The sequence below is a fragment of the Elephas maximus genome, chromosome 1 (genome assembly GCF_024166365.1).
Source record: "Elephas maximus indicus isolate mEleMax1 chromosome 1, mEleMax1 primary haplotype, whole genome shotgun sequence".
Lineage (NCBI taxonomy): Eukaryota > Metazoa > Chordata > Mammalia > Proboscidea > Elephantidae > Elephas > Elephas maximus.
In genome coordinates, this window is record NC_064819.1 from 124,136,846 (window position 1) to 124,163,471 (window position 26,626).

Below are 26,626 nucleotides of genomic sequence, written 5' to 3' on the forward strand. Positions count from 1 at the left end.
CAGCTGCTAACTAAAAAGTCGGCAGTTCAAATCCACCAACTGCTGCTTGCAAACCCTATGGGGCAGTTCTACTGTGTCCTACAGGGTCTGCATGAGGAGATAACAAAAACAAAACAAAAAAAACAAACCCAGTGCCATTGAGTTGATTCCGACTCATAGCGACCCTATAAGACAGAGTAGAACTGCCCCATAGAGTTTCCAAGGAGCACCTGGTGCATTTGAACTGCCGACCCTTTGATTAGCAGCCATAGCACTTAACCACTATGATAAAAAGAGACATGAAAAAAAGGGGCAAGCTATACCTACAAGCAAAACAGCAATGGGTTTGATTTGGTTTTGGCTTAATACTGTAAAGCAGTGGTTTTCAAAGTATAGCCTGCAGGTCCCTGAGACCACTTCAGGCAAACTGTTTTCTTAATAATAATAATATGTTATTTGCTTTTTTTCTTTTACCGTGTTGACGTTTGTGCTGATAGTGCAAAACAATAGTGGACAAAACTGATGGCATCTTAGCATGAATCAAGGCAGTGCCACTAAACTGCATCAGTAGTCATTGTATTCTTTACCACCATGCAGTCATTATACTAAGCATATTGTACTATAATCTAAATTGTCTGTAAATAATAATGGGTATATACACAGATGACTAAATGTTTATATATATAAAAATATAAAAGATACAGTACAATAAAATAAATAAATAAGCCAGTTTCACATAGAAATGTCTTTGACGAAGCAGTGTTGTTGTTGTTAGGTACCTTCCAGTGGGTTCTGACTCATGGCGACCCTATGTACAACCGAACGAAACACTGCCCTGTCCTGCGCCATCCTCACAATCGTTACTATGCTTTAGCCCATTGTTGCAGCCACTGTGTCAATCCATCTTGTTGAGGGTCTTCTTTCTAGCTGGCCCTCTACCAAGCATGATGTCCTTCTCCAGGGACACGCGTCTGTCAGTTTGTCATATTGTAGGGGCTTGCGTGTTGCTGTGATGCTGGAAGTTATGCCACTGGTATTCAAATACTAGCAGGGGCACCTGTGGAGGACGGACAACTGCTGATTCAAGACAAAGAACGGGAAGGGCCCCTCGGTCTCATTCTGAAAAGAATTAGCCAGTGAAAACCTTAGGAATAGCAGCAGAACTTTGTCTGATGAAGCAGTGAATGTTATTAATTTTATTAAATATTGACTTTTCAATTGTTTGTTGCTGTTGTTAGATGCCGTTGAGTCTGTTCTGACTCATAGCGACCCTATGCACAACAGAATGAAACACTGCCCGGTCCTGAGCCATCCTCACAATTGTTGCTATGCTTGAGCTCATTGTGGCAGCCACTGTGTCAATCCACTTCGTTGAGGGTCTTCCTCTTTTCCGCTGACCCTGTACTCTGCCAAGCATGATATCCTTCTCCAGGGACTGATCCCTCCTGACATGTCAAAAGTATGTAAGACACAGTCTCACCATCCTTGCTTCTAAGGAGCATTCTGGTTGTACTTCTTCTAAGACAGATTTGTTCGTTCTTTTGGCTGTCCGTGGTATAGTCAATATTCTTTGCCAACACAACAATTCAAAAGCATCAATTCTTCTCCAGTCTTTCTTACTCACTGTCCAGCTTTCACATGCATTTGATGCAACTGAAAATACCCTGGCTTGGGTCAGGTGCACCTTAGTCTTCAAGGTGACATCTTTGCTCTTCAACACTTTAAAGAGGTCCTTTGCAGCAGATTTACCCAAAGAAATGTGTCTTTTGATTTCTTGACTGCTGCTTCCATGGCTGTTGATTGTGGATCGAAGTAAAATGAAATCCTTGACAACTTCAGTCTTTTCTCTGTTTATCATGATGTTGCTCATTGGTCCAGTTGTGAGTATTTTTGTCTTCTTTATGTTGAGGTGTAATCCATACAGAAGGCTGTGGTCCTTGATCTTCATTAGTAAGTGCTTCAAGTCCTTTTCACTTTCAGTGAGCAAGGTTGTGTCATCTGCATAAGGCAGGTTGTTAATGAGTCTTCATCCAATATGATGCCCTGTCTTCATTGTATAGTCCAGCTTCTCAAAATATTTGCTCAGCATACAGATTCAATAGGTATGGTGAAAGAATACAACCCTTATGTACACCTTTCCTGACTTTAAACCAATCAGTATCTCCTTGCTCTGTATGAACAACTGCCTCCTGATCTATGTAAAGGTTCCTCATGAGCACAATTAAGTGCTCTGGAATTCCCATTCTTTGCAATGTTATCCATAGTTTGTTGTGATCCACACAGTCAAATGCCTTTGCATAGTCAATAAAACACAGGTAAACATCCTTCTGGTATTCTCTGCTTTCAGCCAGGATCCATCTGACATCAGGAAGGATAGCCCTGGTTCCATGTCCTCTTCTGAAACTGGCCTGAATTTCTGGCAGTTCCCTGTTGATATACTGCTGCAGCCTTTTTTGAATGATCTTCAGCAACATTTTGCTTGCGTGTGATATTAATGGTATTGTTCTATAATTTCCACATTTAATTGGATCACCTTTCTTGGGAATAGGCATAAATATGGATCTCTTCCAATCAGTTGGCCAGGAAGCTGTCTTCCATATTTCTTGGCATAGACTTTTGAATGTACCTCTCCTTAACATTTTGTGTCAGGAAATGGGTAGTATGTCTAAAACACTTGTGTTGCCTACTGAAGTTCATGAGTTACCTTGAGGAAAAGCACTTGGTCTGTGAGTTTCTTTTTTAATTGAGCTCCATCTTTTCTTGAAAGAAAATTTGACACACTATTGTTATTGAAAGGAACTCTGGGGGTGTAATTGTTGAGGGCTTGGCTGCTAACTGAAAGGTTAATGGTGAGAACCCACCAGCAGCTTGATAGAAGAAAAGACCTGTGGATCTGCTCACTTAAAGGGTTACAGCCTAGGAAGCTCTACAAGGGCAACTCTACTCTGTCCCTGTGAGTTGGAATTTACTCGATGGCACACAACAACATGGTTATTCAGATTTAAGTATCTGGCAGACATTTTCTCAAAAAGGAATGAAGTGAGCCTGTCACTTCAAGGAAAACAACTGGTGAAATTTGCTGCAATGAATATATTTGAGATTTCAAGTGCAAGTTAGAATTTTGAAAAACTTGCATTTGCCACCATGAATGAGCTTGACTGCTTCCCAATTTTTACCTACTTCTCTGTGAGACTGAGGGTGATAGAAATGAATGTGATTTATTGATTTTGCATTATGAATACGCATACGAATGTCACACAACTTAGTGAAACGATATTTTCCCAATGACCAGTGAGCAATGCTTGATGTTACAAAACCATGCATTAGTAAAATATCCATTTAACTTACAAGGAAAAAAAAAAAAAAAAACCCTTTGCCATCGAGTTGATCCCAACTCATACTGATCCTATAAGACAGAATAGAACTGCCCCATACTGTTTCCAAGGAGCAGCTGGTGGATTCCAATTGCTGATCTTTTGGCTGGCAGCTGAACTCTTAACCAGCGCCACCAGGTCTCCATAACTTACAGGATAGACCAAAGGATTTTAATGTAACAGTACAAAAGGTTCATTTATGGTTTCTTAAAGATTAGTTTCAAGGTATAATCTAAGCTACCACTTGCCAAGTCTTGGTGTAGAACCAAAGAAAAGAATACACAATGATAGGAAAAGGATACTAAAATAGTCTCTCTTGCAACTACTTATCTGTGTGTGGCCAGATTATCTTCGTACACTTCAACTAAGGTAGCATATAGCAACAGAATAACTGCAGAAGCAAATGGGAGGATCCAGCTAGCTCTATAAACCAAACATTAGATTTGCAAACAAAATGGCACTCTTCTTGTTACATTTTGTTTTGGAAAATATAGTTATTTTACAAATAATATGTTTTAATGTTAACAAGCAATGGGTTTATTATTGTTTATTTGTACGTATTATTGTTTATTTATTTGCGTACACATAGATAGTTTAAAATTTAAATATGGTAAACATTACTTGATATGACCACATAAACAGAAGTTCTTAGGGGTCATCAATAATTTTTAAGACTATAAAATATTTGTGAACCCCCTGCTACCAAGAAACCATTAAAATGTATCATGTAACATTTTACCATTATTTAATACAATTTAAACTTTGTTCTATTTGTTACTTTTGTGGTCTTTCTTAAAATACTTTGGTTTTGTTCTCCAATGTCTATTTTCACTGCTCAGATAAGAGGACCATCATGTCTTTAGACAGTCTTCTTAAGCTCCCTTTTTTTTTTTAACTTGAAAACCCCCCAGGCCATTGCATTTCTCACCATGTTTCACATTATGTTTACATTTCTTCTACAATCATATGTGAAGACAGGAAGGCCATGTACCATGGTATGCTAGTAAACTCATTCTCTGGGGAAAAAAAAAGCCCTGATTTGAAGTGTTTGCTGATTACTTTAAGCTACTAACTTGATGTCACTATAAGGGGAGTTGGAGTTAGGAAAAGGAGACCCAGTGGCGCAGTGATTAAGCACTTGGCTGCTAACCAAAAGGTTGAAGGTTTGAACCCTCTAGCTGCTGTGCGGCAGAAGGATGTGGCAATCTGCTCCCATAAAGATTACAGCCTTGGAAACCCCATAGGGCAGTTCTACTTTGCCCTATAGGGTTGCTATGAGTTGGAACTGACTCTAAGGGAGTGCTGAGTTTCAGGAGTTGGGGAGAGATGTGCACCCTTGGCTTTCCTGAGTGGTAGGAGCTGCTCCAGCAGACCCTTGGCCCAAGTCAGTATTAGTGGCCAATCATCTGTGTTGTCTTCCATTTTTAAGAGAAGCTAATTCCACATTATTCTTTTTTCACCTAGAATTCATCTATGGCAATTATGCTGGCATCACTGTCAAAAACGAAAGTCAGTCTATTTATCTATCTAGCAGTCAGCCATTTGGATTGTCAGTGTGATGTGGAGTCACCTGGCATTATGCGAAGCTATAAAAGGAATAAAATCTCCTCTGCCCTGGAGGAGCCAAATTCACATAATGCACTTCGAATTAAAAAATTGACTATTATCTGGATAATATCATCAGTAAAGGACTTTAAAGACAAATAGTTTGCCTTGCTACTCAAAGTGTAGTTCTTGGACAAGAAACTTCCACATCACATGGGAACAGGTTAGAAGTGCATAACCTCAGGTTTCGCCCCAGACTTAATCAAATGTGTGTTTTAACAAGGTCCCCAGGTGATTCTTACATATATAATTTTGTGAGCAATGATTTGGGATAATTTGAGCCTTATTAATCTCAGTTTCCTGCCTTACAAATTGGCCAAAAAAACCCCAACAAACTCATTGCCACCAAGTTGAATCTTACTTGTAGTGACCCTATAAGGCAGAGTAGAAATGCCCCATGGGGTTTCCAAGGAACAGATGATGGATTCAACTGCTGACCTTTTGGCTAGTGGCCAAGCTCTTAGCCACAAGTGGTTACTATATAAATATATCTACTCCTCACTTATCCAAATTCACATTTATGACAATAGTAAAAAATATTCTATCTGACAGTTAATGATGTATGCCTGGCAGTAACCAGGACAGAGGTGCAAGGTAAGAGTAACACTGGCTGTGATGGTTAAGGTTATGTGTCAACTTGGCTGGGCCATGATTCTCAGTAGTTTGGCAGTTACATAATGCGGTAATTTGGCAGCTATGTAATGATGCAATTTGGCAGTTATGTAATGTGTAGTCATCCTCCATTTTGTGATCTGATGTGATCATCCTCCATTTTTACATAACACTGATTTTCACATAAGGACCTGGTCTTTAGAAACTAACCGTGTCCATAAGTGAGGAGTGGGTGTACAACCCTCATAAAATGAGCTACATTTTAGGATTGTTGTTGTTAAACCCAATTTTAGGATTGTTGTTAGCTGCTGTCAAATAAGCCCTGACTCATGGTGACCCTATGCGTTACAGATTAGAACTACTCCATAGGATTTTCATGGCCTGCAATGGTTAAGTGCTTGGCTGCTAACCTACACGTTGGCTGTTCAAACTTGCCAGGATGTCCATGGGAGAAAAATCTGGCAATCTGTCCCCATAAAGATTACAACTAAGAAAACCCCACAGACAGTTCTACTCTATGACATAGGGTTGCTATGAGTCAGAATTGACTCGATGGCACACAATAACAATAACAACAATCTTTATAGAAGCAGTTTGCCAGGTCTTTCTTCTGCAAAGCTGATGGATGAGTTCAAACCACCAACCTGTAGGTTAGCAGTTGATTTCTAACTGCTTTCACTACCCAGCCTTCTCTTTTTGAGGATGTTAGCCTGAAGTATGTCATCCACCCTGTTTCTTAGTTTGTCCTCAATGTTATTTTTCCCTAGTTAGTTGAAGTAAGTCTCTGTCCAAATACTGGAACATTCCTATGTATTTTCATAATCCTGTTTTTTAAAACAGAATTACTATTCTCTTTTGAAGTACCAGATTCATCACTTCAGTTTCTATTAGATTTTTGTCTCCTTGAAAATACTGATGTATAAATTGTTCGCTCTGTGAAATGATCAGTCAAAGTTGGTACATATTTTTTCTTCTCTGTTGATTTGGAGATTCACTTTTATGTGTTACTAAATTAGTCAAGTGTTAAAACACTGTGCTTCTGAATTCTGTGAATCATCCTCGGCCCCTTGGCTATAAAGGCTAACATAATTTACTATCATAGAATTCAAGAGTTTGACAGAGAAATTGGACATTTTGGGGGGGAAGAAGAATAGATAAAGAATGTATTAACAAATTTATAGGAGTTTAAACAAAGCCCTCTAAGGCAGCTGATCTCACTCTGACTGCCCTTCAGAATTATCTGGGGAGCTTTTAAGAAACGCTAGGACCCGGGCCCCACCCTAGAGACTCTGATTTAATTGTTCTAGGGTTGGTTCCAGCCATTGGTATTTTTAAAAAATCTCTTCAAGTGTTGCAAACCAGTGTTTCAGAGTCACTGCTGTACCAGGCAGAAAGTCAAGAATAAACAGGCCTTAAGGGGTCTATTTGTTCTGGGCACTAGTATAAACCAAAACTCAATGCCGTTGAGTCAATTCCAACTCACAGTGACCCTATAGGACAGAGTAGATCTGCCTCATAGGATTTCCAAGAAGTGGCTGGTGGATTCAAACGGCTGACCTTTTGGTTAGCTGTCAAGCTCTTAACCACTGAACCATCAGGGTTCCACTGGTACTAGTATAGGGACTACGTTTGAAAGCTAAGTTTGGTTACTTATATTTAAGAATTATAGAAATGTTTATTTTTAATCTAACATTAGGAAAACAGCAAAAAGATTAAACAAAGATAATTGAGGTGATAATATAAAATGAATTATAAGAAGTTTAATAAATGGCTAGTTAAAGTTAAATGTATGTACATCAAACCAACAAAAATGTAAGGATGAATGTGTATGGCAATTTCCTCAAAACCTGACATTTAAGAAAAGACAGAATTCAAATCCATAATCTCAAATGAGCCTAATGGCATAACACAAACTGGCCTAGTACAATAACCTGAAGCTTTATTTTTCCTTAAACAAGCTGGACTAGTTCAATAACCTGAAGTTTTATTTTTTCTTAAAATTTCATGTCACTTTTGTGCTTTATTTTATACATATATTTCCTAATAATACATTTAATGCATAATAAAATATGTGCATTGTACTTATTAAGATAGAATTCAAACTATAGTAGATATTTTAATATTAATATGTTTAAAATTTCACCAGAAGATAGTTTTCTACGATTTAATGGGCAGTGTGCCATGTCCAGGATGCATGAAGTCCATCCATCTATTTTGAAAATTTGGATATTGTGAAATAAAAGTGTCACTGGAAGAGAAATGTCTAGCATCTGCCCCCAGGTGGTAACATATAAGCGGTTTAAGGTTCATCTGGTGGACAGTTAAAAAAGCTCATCATCTTGTTAAGAGGCTAGGTCGCTCATCATTTGCCACTTGTGGAAACCTAGAAGTGTCTCAGGAAAATATCAATAAAATAAATCAAAGGACTTTTTTTTTTTTTAAAGAAAAATAATTCAAAATATTTGTAAGTGGACATTCATTGCTTTCATTGGTGTAGGATCACTTTTTTCCTTCTTCTGGTAACACATGCTTCATGCCTCTCTTCTATGGGGAACCCAGTCCTTACTTGATATCCTGGTGAAGTTGATCTGCCCAACCACCCAGACCTTAGCCCCTGATACCATGGTATCATCTTGACCAATCAGAATGCCTCATTCCTTCAATGGCACTGACTGGTATAGGCAGCAACATGTAGTCTGAGCAGGACATATCAAAGTCTTCTGAAGGATAATCGTATTAGGGATCTCAAAGTAGAAGGTCTCTCTCCACAGGAGTTACTAAACTGGAAGGCTGTGGATGTGGAATTGAAATGGCTATTATGTCTGCCATGAGGAGATAGTATGTCTGAAAATGATACCACCTGAAGACAAGTGCAGCCAGAAGATTTTTGGGGTCTCCCTAGATCCTAAAGTTGGCCTATCCTATGACCACTCCAATGACGTGTGCCCATAAATACCTTTTTCATGTAAGCTGGTTTGAATCATATTATTTTCCCTTGGAATTGAAAAAGTCCTGACTAAAATTTTCATCACCTATAAAATGAGTCTCAAATAACTCATAGGCTTCAAAACCAATTCTTTTCATCTAATTCTCACACTTTATTTTCATTAATGTGATTTTACATGAAGTTAAAATATTCACAGCATTGTTTTCACTTGTTGAGAATATTCTGCTGGAAAAAATATCTGATAAATAAATCAATTTTGTGATCCACTGTTTACCACTAAGGTGAATATTAAATTTATTAACCTTATCCAGGGATTTTTTTTTACCTTTTTCTTGTTCTCTGTCTCTCTCCTTTTTTTTCTCCCCCTCAATAAAAAAAACATATACACCAGCTAACAATTCTGTCCATAGTCTGTAAAATCTAATCAGCAACGTTTTCGGGTTAAGTCAGAGGGATAATAAAGCTTTTCAAGTAAATGTTTTGTATCATTATGTTTGTCAAAAAGTACAAATATTCAGAAAGAGCTTTGAGAGCTAATTCTCGACTTATCACATACCCCTACTTCCTTACTCAATATATACAATAAGCCAGAAACAATGTTTATGAATATGGATTGATGAATGTGTGTGAAAATTAGAAAGAAACATATACATGGGAAAATATATACTAGAGTGAGGGCAAGAAAGAGAAATTAAGTAAAATTGATATGCATTAACTATGAGATGAACCCCCCACACATCTGTCAGTTTGTTGTACTGTGGGGACTTGAGTATTGCTGATGCTGGAAGCTATGCAACTGGTATTCAAGTATTAGCAGGGTCACCATGGAGAACAGGTTTCGGTGGAGCTTCTAGACTCAGACAGACAAGAAAGAAGGACATAGTGCTCTACTTCTGAAAAGAATTAGCCAATGAAAATCTTATGAATAGCAGGGGAACATTGTCTGATATACTGCCAGAAGATAAGCCACTCAGTTTGTAAGGTACTCAAAAGAGGACTGGGAAAGAGCTGCCTCCTCAAAGAAGAGTAGACGTTAATGACTTGGATGGAGTCAAACTTTCAGGACCTTCATTTGCTGACTCAAAATGAGAAGAAACAGCTGCAAACATCCACTGATAATGGGAACCTGGAATGTACAAAGTATGAATTTAGGAAAATAGGGAATCATCAAAAATGAAATGGGATGAATAAGCACGGATATCCTACGGATTACTGAGCTGAAATGGACTGGTATTGGCCATTTTGAATCGGACAATCATATGGTCTATTAGGCCAGAAATGACAAGTTGAAGAAGAATGGCATTGCATTCATCATCAAAAAGAACATTTCAAGATCTATCCTGATGTATAACACTGTCAATAGTTGGATAATATCCATATGCCTACAAGGAAGACCTGTTCATACAACTACTATACAAATTTACATACCAACCACTAATGCCAAAGATGAAGAAATTAAAGATTTTTTTTAATCAACTTTTGCAGTTTGAAATTGATGGAACATGCAATCAAGATGCATTGATAATTACTGGTGATTGGAATGCAAAAGTTGGAAACAAAGAAGGATCAGTAATTGGAAAATATGGCCTTGGTGATAGAAAAGATGCCGGAGGTCGAATGACAGAATTTTGCAAGACCAATGGCTAATTCATTTCAAATACCTTTTTCAACAACATAAATGTCGACTGTACATGTGGTCCTCACCGGATGGAATACACAGGAATCAAGTCAACTACATCCAATCCGTGGAAAGAGACGGTGGAAAAACTCAACATCATCAATCAGAACAAGGCCAGGGGCCGACTGCAGAACAGACCATCAATTGCTTGTATGCAAGTTCAAGTTGAAGCTGAAGAAAATTAGAACAAGTCCACAAGAGCCACAGGACGACCTTGAGCCTATCGCACCTGAGTTTAGAGACCATCCCAAGAATAGATTTGACACGTTGGACATTAATGACCAAAGACCAGATGAATTGTGGAATGACACCAAGGACATCATACATGAAGAAGACAAGAAGTCATTTAAAAAGAAAAGAAAGAAAAGACCAAAATGAGGTCAGAAGAGACTCTAAAACTTGCTCTTAAACATCAAGTAGTTACAGCCAAAGGAAGAATTGATGAAGTAAAGAGCTGAACAGAAGATTTCAAAAGGCAGCTCAAGAAGACAAATTAAAGTATTATAAAAACACGTACAAAGATCTGGAGTTAGAAAACCAAAAGGGAGGAACACGCTAGGCATTTCTCAAGCTGAAAGAACTGAAGAAAAAAAATCAAGCCTCTAGTTGCAGTATTGAAGGATTCTATAGGGAAAAATATTGAACAATGCAGGAGGCATCAAAAGAAGATGGAAAGAATACATAGCATCACTATACCGAAAAGAATTGGTCAACACTCAACCATTTCAGGAGATACTGTATGAGCAGGAACTGATGGTACTGAAGAGAGAGGTCCAAGCTGCACTGAAGACATTGGTGAAAAACAAGGCTTCAGGAATGGATGGAATACCAATTGAGATGTTCCAACAAATGGATGAAGCACTGGAAGTGCTCACTCATCTATGCCAAGAAATTTGGCCAACTGACTGGAAGTGATCTATATTTATACTTTCCAAAGAAAGGTGATCTAACTGAATGTGGAAATTATCAAGCAATATCATTAATATCACATTCAAGTAAAATTTTGCTCAAGATCATTCAAAAGCAGCTGCAGCAGTACATCAACAGGGAACCAGAAGAGGATGTGGAACCAGGGATATCATTGCTGGTGTCAGACGGACCCTGGCTCAAAGCAGAGAACACCAGAAAGGTGTTTACCTGTGTTTTATTGATTATACAAAGGCACTTGACTGTGTGAATCATAATAAATTATGGATAACATTGCGAAGAATGCGAATTTCAGAACACTTAATTATGCTCATGAGGAACCTGTGCATAGATCAACAGGCAGTTGTTCGAACAGAACAAGGGGATATTGTGTAGTTTAGGTCAGGAAAGGTGTTAATCAGAGTTGTATCATTTCACCATACTTATTCAGTCTGTGTGCTGAGCAAATAATCTGAGAAGCTGGACTATATGAAGAAGAATAGGGCATTAGGATTGGAGGAAGACTCATTAACAACTTGTGCTATGCAGATGACACAACCTTGCTTGCTGAAAGTGAAGAGGGCTTGAAACACTTACTGATGAAGATCAGAAACTACAGCCTTCAATATGGATTACACCTCTCCATGAAGAAAACGATAATTCGCACAACTGGACCAATGAGCACTATCGTGATAAATGGAGAACAGGCTGAAGTTGTCAAGAATTTCATTTTGCTTGGATCCACAATGAATGCCCATGGAAGCAGCAGTCAGGAAATCAGACATCTTTCCCTGGGCAAATCTGCTGCAAAAGACCTCTTTAAAGTGTTGAAAAACAAAGATGTCACGTTGAAGAATAAGGTGCACCTGAGCAATCCATGGTGTTTTCAGTCATCTCATATGCATGGGAAAGCTGGACAATGAATAAGGAAGCCCAAAGAAGAATCAATGCCTTTGAATTGTGGTGTTGGCAAAGAATATTGACTATACCATGGACAGCCAAAAGAAAGAACAAATCTGTCTTGGAAGAAGTACAGCCGGAATGTTCCTTAGAAGCAAGGACAGTGAAACTGTGTCTTACATAATTTGGACATGTTATCGGAGGGATCAGTCCCTGGAGAATGACATGCTAGGTAAAGTATAGGGCCAGAGAAAAAAGAGGAAGCCCCTCAACCAGATGGATTGACACAGTGGCTGTAGCAATGGGCTCAAGCATAACAACAATTGTTAGGATGGCTCAGACTCGGCAGTGTTTCGTTGTGTTGAACATGGGGTCACTATGAGTCGGAACCGACTCGAGGGCACTTAACAACAACAACAACATGAGCAGAAATAGTTCCTTCCCTCTCCATTACCTGTAAAGTACGTATCAAAACCCATGTTGAAAGAGAGCTTCCAAAACGCCAAGCGTAGTTTCAGAGGCCTCTTAGAGAAAACTCAGACAAGTTTACCTTGACACACTGGGCGAGGACCCAGCAGCTGGACTGATGGTCTCACTACTGGAGATCACTTCTTATGCCACATCCACTGAGGAACTATAAACGTTGAGTGAGCCATAGCTAGTAGGAGCAGCTTTTATCTCAAATTTCCTTGCGAAGACTATTACTTAGCCTTTCATCTAGTTCAGTATCCAGGAATTCTTCTACAGTGTCAATCTTTCAACCACACATGGAGAGTCAAGAACTGAGAGAATGATTCCTCCCCCCGCCCCCGGCCCCATCATCTTTCTCCAGTGAAAATGCATTTGGGAGAGGAATAAGCATTTTGTTCTTGGTTACTATGTTGCTGCTTGAGGTAAACAGCTTGGTACTTAAAAAAGGATAAAGAAACTTAAAGTGTTTTAAAATTGAAACGCAACCCATGTTTAGGAGAACACTACTGAAGTTTGTGGTTGATTCAGTGAGAATGATTAATTTTTATTTAGCCTAACAATTTACAATTTTGCCTACCAGAGATTTGGTCCTTCCTGTATGCATATCTGGAGCCCTGGTGGTGCAGTGGTTATGAGCTTGGCTGCAAACCAAAAGGTCAGCAGTTCAAATCTACCTGCTGCTCTTTGGAAATCCTATGGGGCAGGGGGGTGGGGGACAGTTCTACTCTGTCCTCTAGGGTTATTATGAGTCAGAATCGACTCAATGCCATCAGGTTTGGTTTTGGGTTTGGTATGCACATCTATTGCTTATCTCACATACCCCTTTAAATACCAAGCTCCAGGTAAAAACTCACTTTTCTTCCTCATGATCATTGGTATGTTTGAGTCCAAACAAACATAAAATTCCCATAGCATCACCTGACACAGTGTATTCAGTTAATTTTACTCGCACATAATAGGGAAATATATTGTAAGAATTCAAGAGTTTAAATTTGTTTCTCAAATCTTCTAGTAAAATTAACAGTTTAGGTAGATGTGTCAGATTTACCCTCTGGCTTCAAGCTAGACCAGGGACTACCCCGATTTGAGACAAGACCAAGGAGGCTCTAGTTTGAACTCAATCCCACCGCATTTTGGCTTTTGTGAATCACACAGTTAAGAGTAAGGAAGGCAACATCTCAGCTGTGGTCCTTCGGACATCTTCTCACAGGCTGGTTGGTGTAAGGATAAATAAAAAAAAAAAAAATTTTTTTCCCTTGGTACAAAAAAGGGAACTCCTCCCTTTCTTTTTTTACAGCATTTACTTTAAAAAATGTAATTGTAAATATTTTCTCTGCTTCTTTTTGAAAAGCTATGTATATAAGTCTCTTGCCAGTTTTACAACCTAGGAATGTTCCCTCAAGGACCTGAAAGGCATCTCTTTGAAATGTAATCATCCAGGAAGATTGCTCCCTTGTCTCCTAGTTTCTGTGGGAGGGTGGTGCCTTGCCGTAAGGTGTAAAACTACCTCTTTGTCATAAAGATATGAAAAGTTTGTTTTCCCTTTTGATAAAGCCAATTAGCTAACACAGATCCTATTGCCATCAAGTCGATCTTGACTCATAGCAGCCCTATAGGACAGGGTAGACCTGCCCCATATGGTTTCCAAGGCTGTAATCTTTTTTGGAAGCAAACTGTCACATCTTTCTCTGTGGGGTGACTGGTGGGTTCAAACCATCAACTTTTGGTTAGCAGCCGAGTTTTTTAGCCATTTTGCCACCAGTGCTCCTTTCTAGCACAGATAGTTACCAAATTACTAGATGGGTGGTGGCTTCTCATGAAGTGGATAGGCTGGTAATAGAATTCAGGTTCCTACATGGAAGGTGGGAATTCTACCACTGAATCATCACTGCCCTCTTGTCACTGATTTTTTGGTTCTGGGTAAATGGTTAAGCTATATTGTTGTGTGCTGTTGAGTATTGACTCATAGTGACCCTATATATAGGACAGAGTAGAATTGCCCCATAGGGCTTCCTAGGCTGTAATACTTACAGGAGCAGACATTGGGTGCAACACCTTTCGGTTAGCAGCTAAGCGCTTAACCATCTCACTACCAGGGTTCCTTATAAAGGTCAGGTTTCTGTCTTTGCAATCTCTTTAGCAGATTGCCTGTGATGCACTGCATTCTGATTTAATGTTTATTCAGTAATAAAACTATTTCCTTTCTCTTTACCTTTGTGGAAAGTGATTTTGGGTTGACAAAAGATTTTGTGATTAATTTCATTTCTTCAGCGCTAGTTTTCAACTGCTGCCTGGTTCGTGGGTATGTTTCTGGTTCCCCAGCAATCTTACTCCCACACCAATTGATGCCAAACTGGTCCCTTCCTCGTACCAAAGCTATTAACTATTTTTTGTTTGGTGGGTTGTCTGAAATTGCTCAACATGCAGTCTTAAAAATATCACTTTCTTAACTGCATTTCATTGCTCTAGCCTTACTGACTTCTCTGCCACTGTACAAATTTGTGCAAATCCAGGGACTTCAGGATGTTCTGCTTTAAATTGTAGTAGAGAAAACTCATACTCTATTTGAAAATAAAACAAAGAGGTTCATTAAAGGTCCATCACATTTAGAACAGGGAACCACATGGCTCATGAAAATGAAACTATGAAGCCCAAGGCCTGATAACCACACAAACATTTTTATAGGGTTTAGATGATGAACAGAGGCTAACGATATTCTGATGGATTTTCAGGCATTAAGGGAAGTTAGAAGCAGGCTTTCTTAAAATGAGGACTTGTTACTGATTGAGGAAGGACATATAGGTAAACTTCAGTGATTTATGACTTATCCTAAATTGAAGGGGTACATGCATGTAGGGGGGTACATGGGGAATCACAGGACAATGGCAGGACATGCTGGTCTGGGAATATGCTATTAAAACTGTTTTCTCCAGTATGTCTTTTCTTGAGGTTCCATTGTAAAGGAGATTTTTCAATAATACTGTACATCAAGACCCCCTGGGATTAGGCTGTGACATCCTGCTTCTGCTTGATCACAGAGAAAAATATTTCCTTCGGGGTATATATTTCTTAAGGGTAGTTCAGGGCAGTTTGAATTCACCAGCCACTCCTTGGAAACCCTATGGGGGCAGTTCTACTCCGTCCTATAGGGTCGCTAGGAGTCAGAATCGATTCAAGGTCAACAGGTTTATAGGTTATGGCTAAGTAGAGCTCTGGTGGTGCAGTGGTTAACAGCTCTGCTGCTAACCAAAAAGTCGGTAATTTGAACCCACCAGCTACTCCTTGGAAACCCTATGAGGGCAGTTTTACTCTGTCCTATTTTTTATAGGGTCGCCATGACTCGGAATTCACTTGATGGCAATGGGTTTCGTTTTTTTGTTTGTTTTTGTTTCTCAAAGCTAAGTGGAGCCCTGGTGCTGAAGGGCTTAAGAGCTCTGTTGCTAATCCAAAAGGTAGGCAGTTCTAATCCAGAGGTTTGTTCTTGGGCCTGGTCCAGGTTTTCCTACTTATATCAAAGGCCCCATATAATTTTGGTGTTCTCTTTCTCAAAATGGAAATATGTTTTGCAAATGCCTTCTATGAAATCTCATCTCCTCTGCACCCTTGAGTTGGAAGGTATTTTAAAACCTCCTTGATGTCTGGCATAAAAAAGATAACATCTAAATTTCTCTGATTATTGCTTTACAGAAACTTCACTCTTAAGGGGTAAATGTTAATTGCTAACCTTGGGTTGCATTTTAACCAAGAAGCTGACATTGAGTCTATTAATATTAATACCGATAGAATCAATTTAACTCATCAGCAAATGGAAGGAAGTACAGGCATTCCAAATAAGAATCACAGTCAATAGAATATGGATTTATAGGAATCAAGAGTAATCTGAGCCACAGCCCTTTTACCTCCTGAAAGGTTTTCTTTTAAACACACTTGAGTTAAACTTTTCAGATAAAATAAGTTCAGAAAATGTCTATTAAAATAGATTCTAAAGCTAACATTACTGAGACCCATAGAAAATACATTACACAGTGTTCATTAGAGCCTAACAGAGAAGGGGATCGCTAACTTGAACCAAAGGTGCTTTCTGTAGCACATGAAGAAGCATTTTGAAGGTCATTTGCACATATATGAACAGTTTGCTCCTCTACCAGTGTGTGTTAGAGTTTTGAAGCATGCAACAACAGGGAAACAGTAGTCCTGATTATTATGCCCTTGGACTATCTATCAGAGCCAATAGTTCATCTTATTTTCCATGTGAGTGTTATTAAGTTCAGGTCAAGCAGAAGGGTTTTGGTACTTCTGTGAATTCTCTGATAAGGAAATCATTAGATTGGAGGAAACAAGTAGTTGTCTGCTTTAAATACCTTTCCAGAGCACAAAACGATGGTTTCTCAAAATCCCCCAAATCACTAATCAGCCCCTTATTATGTTTAGTTTAAAATTCAATTTAATGAGCATTTTATTAAGTACCTACCATATACCTTTAATTTTTTCCCTAATTTGTTATGATCCACAGTCTAATGCCTTTAGATAGTCAATAAAATACAGGATATCATTGCTGATGTCCAATGGATCCTGACTGAAAGCAGAGAATCCAGAAAACCCAGGTAAACAACTTTCTCGTATTCTCTGCTTTCAGCCAGGATCCGTTGGACATCAGCAATGATATCCTATGTTTTATTGACTATGCAAAGGTATACGACTGTGTGGATCACAACAAATTATGGATAACGTTGTAAAGGATGGGAATTCCAGAACACCTCATGAGGAACCGGTATATAGATCAAGAGGCAGTTGTTCGAACACAACAAGGGGATGCTTAAAGTCAGGAAAGGCGTGTGTCAGGGTTGTATCCTTTCACCATAGTTAGTCAATCTGTATGCTGAGCAAATAATCTGAGAAGCTGAACTATATGAAGAAGAATGGTGCATCAGGATTGGAGGAAGGCTCATTAACAACCTGCGTTATGCAGATGACACAACCTTGGTTGCTGAAAGTAAAGAGGACTTGAAGCACTTACTGATGAAGATCAAAGGCTACAGCCTTCAGTATGGATCACACCTCAACAAAAAGAGTACAAAAATCCTCACAACTAGATCAATAAGCAACACTATGATAAACGGGAAAAGATTGACGTTGCAAGGATTTAATTTTACTTGGATCTACAATCAACACCCATAGAAATGGCAGTCAAGAAATCAAAAGATGCATTGCATTGGGTATATTTGCTGCGAAAGACCTCTTTAAAGTGTTGAAGAGCAAAGACGTCACCTTGAAAACTAAGGTGCACCTGACCCAAGCCATGATGTTTTCAGTTGCCTCACATTTATATGAAAGCTGGGCATTGAATAAGGAAGACCAAAGAAAAATTGATATCTTTGAATTGTGGTGTTGGCAAACAATATTGAATATACCGTGGACTGCCAAAAAAATCGGCCTTGGAAAAGGTACAACCAAAATGTTCCTTAGAAGCAAAGATGGGGAGACTATGTCTCAAGTACTTTGGACATGTTTTCAGGAGGGATCAGTTCCTGGAGAAAGACATCATGCTTGGTAAAGTAGGAGGTCAGAGAAAAAAGAGGAAGGCCCTCAGCAAGATGGATTGACACAGTAGTTGCAACAGTGGGCTCAAGCATAGAAATGATTGTGAGGATGATGCAGGACCTGGCAGTGTTTCATTCTGTGGTACATAGGGTCGCAATGAGTCAAAACCGACTCGACACCACCTAAAAACAACAACAACAACTTAAACCTTTGTCAGGTACTCTGAAAAATACAAAGGAAGTAGAAGATAAATTTTCTGTCCTTAAAAAAGTTCAGTATCCAAACAGAATGGAATGAACTGAGAAGTCCAGAAATAATTTCCCAACCTTTCTTTGTGTACAAAGCAGTGATTTACATTATCTCCTTTAGGTGGTCCCAGCTTTAAAGGCCTCCACATTTGCATAATGGCTTTCCTTTTGTTCCTTCTGTTGTCCCAAGTAATTGCTTGCCTGTAGCATTTTATGGCTGTCTGATGAGTACCTCCCTCCCTTATGTAAAATGTAGGTGATCTGATTTTTCCAGAGCTCAATACTGTGTTGATTCCTGGAAGGTAAAGATAGTATCATGACCCTGGAACACTCCTGAGAGGAAAAATTTAAAATGGAAGCAAGAAATATCCATTCTTGCCTTTGTCAAAACAAAAAATCCTATTAAGCCAATCACAGAAATTCACCGACCTTTATTTAAGATAAGATTTGTAAATAGGTATAACTTTTCGATTAGGGAATCAAAAATGTATGGTATTCTTATATAACATCTTGTCACCATGGGGATAGTGCAGGACGGGGTAGTGTTTCCTTGTTGTACAGGACTCCAGGGCACCTAACAACAGCAATCAGCATTGCCAAGGAAACAGTATTTATAAAATATCAGTTTACTCTTTTACACAACTTCCAGTCAGACCCTGGAAACCCCAGTTCATAGTGGTTAAGTGCTACAGCTGCTAACAAAAAGTTGGCAGTTCGAATCTACCAGGTGTTCCTTGGAAACTCTATGGGCAGTTCTACCCTGTCCTATAGGGTCGCTATAAGCTGGAATCAACTCGAAGGCAGAGGGTTTGATTTCTTTGGTTTAGTCAGACCCTGGAGTTTCTGTTTCCCAAAACTGACCACATTTCTCAAAAGAGCACAATGCCTAAGGCAAATGGTCTTATTGATTAGCAAGTCTATAGGGTCTCTCCACCACTCATCATCTTACCTTGGTGGCTTGCTTGTTGCTGTGATGCTGGAAGCTATGCCACCAGTATTTCAAATACCAGCAGGGTTACCCGTGGTGGACAGGTTTCAGCAGAGCTTGCAGACTAAGACAGACTAGGAAGAAGGACCTGGTGGTCTACTTCTGAAAAAATTGGCCAATGAAAACCAATCAGCAGTGAAACATTATCTGATATTGTGCTGGAAGATGTGCCTCTCAACTTGGAAGGCACTCAAAATACACAGGGAAAGAGTTGCCTCTTTGAAGTAGAGTCGACCTTGATGACGTGGATATAGTAAAATTTTCGGAACCTTCATTTGCTGATGTGGCACAACTCAAAATGAGAAGAAACAGCAGCAAACATCCATTAATAGAACATGGAATGTATGAAGTATGAGGAGGGACCAGTCCCTGGAGAAGGGCATCATGCTTGGAAAAGTAGAAGGTCACTGAAAAAGAAGAAGACCCTCAAGGAGATGAATTGATACAGTGGTTGCAACAATGGGCTTGAGGATAACAACGATTGTGAGGATAGGGCAGGGCCCATTAGTGTTTTGTTCTATTGTACATAGTAGGGTCGCTATGAGTTGGAAGCTACTTCACCACATCTAACAAAAACATCATAGGGTCACTATGAGTTGAAATGCAATGGGTTTATTGTTTGACTTAGAGATGACTTTTAGAAACCACTTTCTTCAAGGCTCAAGGTTCAAAAGGACATATAATAGGCAAAGGCCTTGGGGGGTTACCGCAAGTCCATGAACCCCAGAAATCTGGATTCCAGGAGAATTAAAACTGCTTTTCACCTCTTTTCTTCTATTTATTAAGAGAGATTGTGGAGATGGAGATGAACCAGACAAATTTAGAAGACTATTGTATAAACTGTTTTAGTATTGAATGGTAGCTCTCAATTGGCTGTCATGTTACTTTTCTAGTCAGGCTTCTTCTCATGAATACCAGGTAGTCAAAAAATCTCCTGATTCTTTAAGCCAATCAGACTATGTTTCTGGTAAATTATTCAGTGATCTAGGCAGCTATAGCTCTAGGGGAAATAAATGGGCCATGGCACTGGCTTGTTAATGTTTGCATTTTAAAGGTGTGCTAAAAAAAATGTAGGGAGCCCCTAACCCAAACCCAGTGCCGTCGAGTCGATTCCGACTCATAGCAACCCTAGAAGGACAGAGTAGGACTGCCCTGGCTGCTGTAACTGGTTAATGCAGTCAGCTGCTAAGCCAAAGGTATAGCAGTACTTCAGAAGAAAGGCCTGTCCATCCTGCTGAAAATTCAGCCATTAAAACACTATGGAGCACAGTTCTACTCTGATACTCATGGAATCACCAAGAGTCAGAATCGACTTGACAGCAATAGGCTTAAGATATTCATCTATACATCAGACACCCCAACTCCAATTCTTTGTATTGTTTGGCTCGTTCATTCAAATCCAGTATATATTTTGAGAGAATGGCTTTTGGAAAGAAAGACTTTGTATTACAGAACACTTTTTGGCTTTCATTGATCTTCATAAATTATGAAGTATAATAATCCATAATGTAAAAAGAACCTGAATGGTTATTAATCCATCTACTTTCTGGGATTGCCAAAGACAAGTTGATTATATGATTATTGGCTCTTACTATATGGCCAGCAACCAAAAAAAAAAAAAAAAAATCAAACAAATTGCCATCAAGTCATATTCCAACTCATAGTAACCCCTTTAGGATGGAGTAGGACTGCCCCATAGGGTTTCCAAGGAGTGGCTGGTGGGTTCAAATTGCTGCCGTTTTGGTTAGCAGCTGAACACCTAACCACTGAGCCACCAGGGCTCTGTAGGGCCAGTACTGGGTTACTATTGTCTATTAGTGAAGTTCTAGTCAGGAGAAGTGTAAACAGAAATGGTCAAAAGCCAGGCAGATAATTTTACTTATAAATGTTGAGAAAACCAAGAAGGGAAACATCAGCATTTCTGGGGGTGGGGGGGGGGAGGAGGGGAATTAGGCTATGGAGTAAGTAGAGCTGCTGGTGTAACCAAGCCAAAGTTTAGCAAGCCAGAAAGGAGCCCTGGTGGTACCAATGTTCAGAATTGGTACTACCTGAAACGTTGGTGATTTGAACTCAACCAGTGGCTCCAAGGGAGAAAGAAGTGGGGATCTTCTTCCATGAAGATTACAGTCCAGAAAACCCTATGGGGCAGTTCCACTCTGTCATATGGAATCCTTATGAGTTGGAATCAACTGGACGGCACCTGTCAACAACAGCAAGCCAGCGCTCACTTCTATGATCCATTAGATCCCAGAGAAAGAATAGGCCTGACCTCTATATCCCACCCATTTCCTTTTTTAAAATGATCAGGGCCTTGGCCAATCCTTAAAGTGATGGAGGATATCTTTCACTTTTTTTTTTCAGAAGTGGCTTCAGAAACAGCCTAGCACTTTTGCTTCTCATTTTGGCTTTCAGTGGGATATTCTGGAAGATGATGTAGCATAAGAGCACAGGCTGCTCAACATGAGAGAAGAAAAAGAATGGGCTAAGGATTTCTAGGAGCTGAGGAGAGAGGAAGTGACCTTTGAATAGGATTTGGAATAGGAATACCACGGGCCTGTGAGGAGGTGACCATGAGCAAAGCTATGAGAAAGGGTCAGCTGTGAATCCCTGTCAGCATCGAGAGCAGGACATCATTTTACAAGACTTCTGTTTGCCTACGGACTTCCCTGCCCTGTTACCTTTCTGTACCATCTCCCTTACCTATCAAGTTGGGAAATTTGATTATTACGAGGAAAAGGAGCATTTTCTTTTACCAAAGTGAGAACGTATTGATAATGTAAAGAGACAGCAAAGCTTTCTATTACCACTGACAAAATTCATAAGGCCCACCTAAGTTTTATTCCAGAAGAGAGAAAGAAATTTCCCCAACTGAGTACATTTCATGGGGAGAAGGAATACAAAATCAGGTTGCTCATAATAATAAATCCTGAGTCATTCGGGTTCACTAAACATATTACAAATGTGAAGTATTTAGAACCGTGCCATAATAAGCACTGAGTAAGTGTGCTGTTTCCTTTCATTTGTTTGTTCAAAGTATTCTGCTTACAGACATCTCCAGAACCTCTACAGATAACCATGCCTATGGCTTTCTTTCAACTTTTGAATGAAGAGCATAAAAGCCTCCTTGACAAGATCAAACATTTTCTCCATGTTAAAGGTCTTCCCCTTTAGTTTCCTGCCTGCTTTGCCTTGTCTTTTCATGTCCTGTGAATATTTATTTTTATTTGAAGTTTCAAAATCTCCCTTTGCTTGATTCTTTTGTATCATCGTGGTTTCTAGCTGCCAGACTAGTTCATAGTTTACTCCAGTGTTGAGTGTTGGTAGATTTCTGGACTTCTTACTGATTTACCCTTTGTGCTCCCTTGTACTCCCACACTGGGATCGAGCTGCTCACCATCACAGCCATTCTGAATAACCATTTTAATCATACAGTGGTCTGGTATAGTCTTCCTCCCATCAGGAATTTTTAGGTACTTAATAAAATGACACTTTTTGATAAAAACATTTTTTTTCTCCTGTTTAAAAACAAAAACAAAAATCGCTGTCAAGTTGATCCTAACTCATAGTGACTCCATGTGTGTCACAGCAGAACTTGCTCCGTAGGGTTTTCAGTGGCTGATTTTCAGAAGGAGATTGCAGGTCTTTCTTCAAAGGTGACTCTGGGTGGACTCAAGCCTCCAACTTTTCAGTTAGCAGCTGAATGTATTTTTCCTATTACAGCAACACAATCCTGGCACAAGTGAATATAAAAAATATTCATCTAACCTCTTCTACATGAGAACATCTGTACATTGTCCTACACTGTGGCTATGCTTATCTTTTCACATGTATACCCCCCAAAACTGGCAATAGAAGAAAACTCCTTGTGTTACTAACAGAAATTCAGCTATGACTCACATTTTTTTTTTTTTTTTTCATCTTGGAGAATTTAATGCACCACCTTGGAGGGAGAAGCGTGCAAGATTTGGAGGCACAAAGTATATAAATTGTAGCCTTGACTTTCAATAGAAACATGGAGCAAAATAAAACTCTTCTTCTTCCATTAGAAAGAAGAGAAGTCGGATGTTCTTTCCCCTCATGTGAATTGCTATACAGCCATTGCACTGGAAACGCAATTTAGAGTACACACACCGATAATCAAATTGTACGCGTCTCTTGCTCTGAAAGAGCTGCTTATTTAAAAAAAAACAAAAACAAAAAAAATGGAGAAGGCACGGAGCTAAGGATATGATGGAGGATGAGGTAATTATTGCTGACTTGAGTCCTACATATTTATAATGTGACTGGTAGTGACTCCCTTTGGGTCAGTTGTGTTCTGAGCCGGTTTATTTTATTCATGCTGACAGGAGCACTGCTGACAAACTACATGCGGGTCATCAAATATTTACTCATCATTGAATTGATATAACACCTCGCCTCTAAAGAGCTTACTGTGCTCCATGTGAAACTTTTAAAATGTACAACTAACTTTTAGGTAAGTGCTTACCTACGGAAACAGGAAAGCAGCACAGGAGCCTGGGTAATGGGAAGGCAGGGCTAGTGCATGATGACCTGTAACCTCAGCCCAGCCATGCTCTAAATGAAGTAATACAAGGGATGGTCAGGTGAAATTTTAGCTGCATTAGGAACTGCCTTCTGTAATTTACTTCAAGGCAGTGGTTAGGAATTTGCCAATCCCAGCCCTGGTGACATGGTGGTTAAGCGTTTGGCTGCCAACCAAAAGGTTGGCAGTTGGAATCCACTGCTGCTCTTTGGAAACCCTATGGAGCAGTTCTACTCTGTCCTATAGGGTCGCTATGAGTCAGAAGTGGCTTGATAGCAATAGGTCATGGGTTCAGTCCCCAGTAGGAGCCATGGTGGCACAGCGGTTAAGTGTTCAGCTGCTAACCAAAAGGTCAGCCATTTGAATCCACCAGCTGCTCCTTAGAAATCTGATGGGGCAGCTCTACTCTGTCCTATAGAGTTGCTATGAGTTGGAACTAACTCGACAGCAATGGGCTTGGTTTCTTTTTTTTTTTTTTTTGGTGAATTCCTAGTGACTCATAGGGTCACTACGAGTCGCAATCAAATTGACAGTAATGGGTTTGGTTTTGGGTTCAGTGCCCAGTGAAGGAACCTGGTGTCACAATGATTAAGATCTCTGCTGCTAACCAAAATTTGATGGTTCGAACCCTCCAGCCGCTTTGCTGGAGAAAGATGGGACAGTCTGCTTCTGTAAAGATTACAGCCTTGGAAACCCTATGGGGCAGTTCTACTCTGTCCTATAGGGCCACTATGAATCAGAATCAACTAGTCCCCGGTGGAGTCGCTAGATAGGTTACCATGCTCTGCTGCTAACCAAAAGGTTGGAGGTTCCATTCCACTCAGAGGTGCCTCTAAATAAAGGCCTGGAAATCTACTTTAAAGAAAGCAGCTATTGAAAATGCTATGGGGCACAGTTCTGCTCTGACATACATGGCTTGTCATGGGTTGGAATCCACTCAACAGCAACTGGTTTCTGGTTCAGGCCAAAAGAGCACTAACAGGGCCGCTGCTCAGAATTCTGCTTAAATTCCTCAGGAATTGGGGCTGGGCAGTTAGAAGGAAATCTTTTCCCTTATCTCCTTTCACCTCCCTCTCTAGCAATGCAACCCCAAAGCAACCTTTAAGGCACTACCTCTCAATTGTTTTTTCATTGTGATTTATCCTCATCCTTCTTAGCAGCCCAGACTTGAAGTTAGTGCTCCAACCAACAGCCCTAAAATGTATTCTCCTCAGTCTCATTATAAAAACAGCACTCAGAATAGCGGGAATGGAGGAAGGAAAGGTAGACAAAAGCTTTTATAATTCTGGATAAACCACGTAAACAAGATATCCCACCCTCTACCCTGATGGCAGAGTGGTTAAGAGCTTAGCTGCTAACCAAAAGGTCGGCAGTTTGAATCCACCTGCCACTCCTTGGAAACCCTATGTGGCCATTCTACTCTGTCCTAGAGGGTCGTTATGAGTTGGAATATGACTCGATGGTCATATTTTTTTTTTTTTTTTAAATCCCATGATAGCCTCACCTGGGGAGATAGGAATGAGGAATGTGTTATTTACTTCTCTGTCTCCCAGAGATGGATGTTGTCCTCTTGCTTCCAATTCCATTCCCTGGTGGCTCTTGAAGTTCCATGTTTCAGAGAATGGCAATCCTCCAAGTCTAGGTGGGTTTGGCAGCTGCCAGGCTAATAGAGGAGGGCAGGCACAAATACAGTGGTGAAGGTGGCACAGAAACATTATAAAAGAAACATCTCAATACAAAGACTTTGCTGAAATCTTTCTTGTTCCTAATGTGGTGCCTGGCACATAATAGATGCTTAATAAATATTTGTTGAATAATGTGGAGTACATAAACACATTTATACGTACCCAAATACTAAATCTGTCCCTTTGTTCGTTTCTTCCCTAGGCATCTCAGCTCTACCGATGCCTTATGTTAAATTTTTGTTTTGTATAATAATCTCAGCATTATAAAAAGAAAATTTAGGCTCCCATTTGGTTCTGGGGTGCAAAGGTTAAAAGCGCTAGGCTGCTAACTGAAAGGTCAGCAGTTTGAACCCACCAGTCCCTCTGCAGGAGAAATATGTGGCATTCTGCTCCTGTAAAGATTACAGCCTTGGAAACCCTATAGGTGGTTCTAGTTCTACTTTGTCCCAACGTGTCGCTATGAGTTGGAATCAACTCGATGACAGTGTATTTTTTTGTGTGTGTGTATTTTTTATTGGTATCACCAGGAGAGGGCAGTGGTGGTTCAGTGGTAGAATTCTATCCTTACCTACAGTAAGAGCTGGTTTGATTTCTGGTTAATGCGTCTCATGTGTAGCCACTACCAACTGTCAGTGGAGGGTTGTGTGATGCCGTGATCCAGAACAGTTTTCAACAGAACTTCTAGGCTAGGATGGACTAGGAAGAAAGATCTGCCAAACTACTTCTGGAAATCAGCCAATGACAACTTTATGAATCACAACATTTTGATCTACAACTGATCATAGGACAGGACTAGGCAGCATTTTGTTCAGTTGTGCATGTGGTCCCCAAGAGTCGGGGCCGATTCCATGGCAGCTAACAACACAACTGATCATGAGTGTTTCTTTTGTTGATCACGTTGGCTATGTGGACAACTTTCCTAGCACATCCTTTCCTTTACTGCATTTTGTCAAGATAACCATCACAAGATAGTTTCTTAATCCTTTGCTTCCAAATGCCAAATGAAGCTTCTAGCAATTCTAAACTATCTAGATATGAAAGTCAGTGTTTGAGGACCTAGGAAAAGGTTGGATCTTTGGTACTGGCAACTCCATATATTTAAATTTAGATTTCATTACATTTTGGTTCAATTGAAGAACAATTTTTTCC